Genomic DNA, 3,731 nt, shown 5'->3' with positions numbered 1-3,731 from the left:
TCAGTTTCCCCATCTCTTTGTTGAAATATAATTGACAAATAACAATTGTATGTATTTAAGATGTACAAGTGATGTTTTAATACACATATACTTTGTGAAATGGTTACCAAAATCAAGCTAATTGGCACTTCCATCACCTCACATAACTACCTTTTTTTGTGTGCTGAGAAAACACTTCCAGTCTACTCTCTTAGCAAATTTCAAGTATACAATACAGTGTTATTAACTATAGTGGTTGCCAGGGGCTCGGGAGTGGGGGATATGGGGAAATGTACAAAGTTTCATTTGTGCATGATGACTAAATTCTGAAGATCTAATGTACAACCTGGAGACCAACTCAGTTTTAACTGTTTGTCTTCTCCACTAGGTCCGGCTCCCTCTGGAGGAGCTGTTCCCAAGTCTGGCTAAGCATCAGAATCTCCTGGGCAGCTTGATAAAAATAGAAAATTCCTGAGTCCCACACCAGACCAACAGATTAGAATCTCAGGGAGGGGAGCCCAGGGATCTATACATTTAAAAAATTTTCCAGGTGATTCTGACCAGCAAGTGGGCTTGGTAACCACGCCCCAGGATGAGGCATGCATTTTCAGTGGGCCCAGCCCAGTGATAGCAAGAGGTGGAACAAGGCAGAGAGCTGAGGTGCACCGAGGTCTTGCTTTGTGCCAGACCCTGCTCTAGGAGCTTTCACGCGTATCATTTAGTCTCAACCTTCTAGAGAAACAGATGCTAATGCCCATTACTACAGACGAGGAAACCACAGCTCAGGGGGTTAGGCCCTCATCCAAGGTCCCCCCTGGTAATGGAACCAGCTCTGCTATCTCTTTATGCTCATATTGTTATCAAATATAAAGACATGTTCGTTTACCCACTGCACAGGAGGGCCAAAAACTGGAAACACCTGGCTTGTGGCAAGGAAAGAGGTTTATTATTGAAAAGCAGCCAGATGAGGAGATGTGAGTTAGAACTCAGATCCACCTCCTAGAAGGGAAAAAGCTAGGGGTTTTTGTCTGGGGTTTAACGTAGGAGAGGGGGAGCATGTGGCCTTGCTTGCTGGTGCCTTCCCACCAGCCTGCATTTGGCCTTGAAGACTGAATTTCTTTTCTGTTGACTGGACTTTTCTGGTTAGTTTTCATCTTCAGCCTACGTTTGGCCCTGTGAGGCTGAATCTTGATGTCTGGACCCTGACTTCCTGGGAAAGACAGCTCACACATATACTAAGGAGGGACAGAAAGACCTGGTTAGTTTGAAGCAACAGTTGATTATGCTGAATATGCACAGCTGCAGTTAGCAAAGCTCATCTCAAAGTTTTTTGCTCTAGGGAAGATTTTTTAACTTCTTTGTTCTTGGTTTCAATATTATTTTACTTAACTCGTGTTAATTAAATATTAGTTATAATAAATTCACATCTATATTTTTAGAATCTCCATGCTTTGCTCCTGTACATTCAATCAACCTGTAAGATCCATCCACTCTGTCCGTTCATCTCCATTCTCTGTCACGTAGACCTGGGAAACAACCTCCTAATTCATCTTCCACCATCTCCTGCCGTCTCCCTGCTAATCCATTTGCCCAGCTGCAGCCAAGTGATCATTTAAACTCACAAATCTACCAAAGCCACTCTGCTTATGGTACCTGTCAGCACATATAAGCTTTTCATTTTTACATAGAGAAATATGTCTATTTTTTCCTTTAAAGCTTCGGTTTTCAGATTTGATAATGGGTGTTTAAGCAAGCCTTCCCTGCCCTCCAGATTTCTAATGCAAACAACAGTCCAGGGGGAAAGTTCTACAGTGTATGGAGAGTTTATACATATTGTAGAAAGGCAAACCTTAGAAAAATGGGCAATAGGTCTGAGTAAGCAATTCACAGATGAGGAAATTAAGCTAATAAACAAACAAATGAAAAGAAACCCCAATCACTAGTGGTCAAAGAAACAAAGTGATGCCACTGTACACCCTGAGGCTAGAAAAACATGAAAAACGGCCATGACACTTATTGCTGACAGTGAGGTGGGGAGGAGGGCACTCTCGTAAACTGCTGGTTCAAACGGGAATTCCGCCAGCCTTTCTGGAAAGCACTGTAGTAACATTTTAAAAGTAGGAACTGTAATACTGTTTGTTCTAATGTCCCATTCCTGGGGCTCTATCTATTTTCCAGCACAAAACCACTAGTATAAAGAAATTGTGGACAAGAGCATTTACTGCTGCATTGTTTACATGGCAAAAACCTGGAAATTGCACAACTGTCCATCTCTAAAAGAATTGTTTGCTTTATTATGGAACATCCACATGATGGTATCATATGATCCCATTAAAAATGTGAAGTGGGGCTAAATTGACCTGGGAGCATTTGTATGAGGTGCGGTTGAGTGAGGAAAGCAAGACGCAGAAAAGCGTGATATGATCCTATTTTGTAAAACGTCAGCACACGAACACATGCACACAAAGCCCTTTAGATGTAGAGCGTGTGTGTGAGTGTATGTGTGAATGGGTGAGTGTGTAAGTGTGTGTGTGTCTGTAATGGCTTTGTGAACACAGAGAAAACTGCAGGAGGACTCACAGCAGGTTATGAACATGGGTTAGGGCTACTGATGGTAGGGAGTGGAGGAAAAGGGAGGGAGCAAGCCAAGAGAGTAAGGACAAGGGAGAAAAGGTTAATAACAACTGTAATCAATCATATCAGCATGTATTATATGATCATATTTATGCACTTATATAAAATTATAGATTTGGATGTCCGTATATTACAAAATCTGAAAAAATTAAAAATGCAAATCTAGTCAGTTCATTCCTCTTCCTAAAACCTGTGAATGGCTCCCTGATTCCTGTGGATCAATCCAGAATCTTTAGCCTGGGCTCCAGAGGCCCTGCCCACCTCTCCACCCTCCTACCGAACAGCTCCCTCCTCATTCTGTGTCACAGACACATTTCCAGTTCTTCACCTCGCCATGGACGCCCAGTCTTCCTCTGCCCTGCAGCCCTCCTGCTCCTCTTTAGTTCTTCACATGCTGTTGCTCTCTGCCCAGGGCGTCCCCCCTTCCTATTTTCCTGGATGACTCTTGTGATTTTTGTAGGTCTCAGCTTAAATGTCAGTTCTCAGGAGGCTTTCTCTGACCCACAGACGTGGTGAGGTATCCCAATATTTATTCCCATAGTTCTCTGTCCTTGCTAAAATTCTATTTTATTATGAGCCTGTTTTCTCACACTTTGCTTGGATTTTCCCAGCTGTAGTTTACTGCTCATGTGTTGCATCCAAATTGGATAAGAGCCCATGGCAGGGACGTGAGCACTGTCCCCTGGATCTCAGAACTGTGGGGACGTGGTTTCAGCCATGACGAGCCCTGCCGGTTTTTCAGGGGCAGCAGTTTATGCCAACATGTGGCATCCGTGAGGGCTGCGATGCCCACCCCAGCACCTCTCAGAAGATCTCCCACCTCGCCCTCTGGGTCCCTCTGGCCATCTGTGTTCCGTGGCTTCCCAGGGCTCCCCACTCTGCTCCTGTCCCCCAGTGAGGAACCCCTGGGCAGAAGAGCCCTAGTTACTGTGACTGGTAGGGTCTCTTCCCCTCTGCACTCATGATCATGCTCTGGGCCCAAGAGGTGGCTACAGTGAGGGTGACTTTAAGTCCCAGAAGGGGGTCCAGGGGCAGCTGGAGCTGAAACCTGCTGTGACATCAGTGAACCAACCAAGACGGGCACGAGGGGGGTGACACAGGGCACACACCAGTGAGGG

This window comes from Ceratotherium simum, chromosome 20, assembly GCF_057802395.1.
Source record: "Ceratotherium simum simum isolate JZ-2026a chromosome 20, ASM5780239v1, whole genome shotgun sequence".
NCBI lineage: Eukaryota > Metazoa > Chordata > Mammalia > Perissodactyla > Rhinocerotidae > Ceratotherium > Ceratotherium simum.
The sequence above is the reverse complement of the archived record's forward strand: the minus strand, read 5'-3'. Positions refer to the sequence as shown.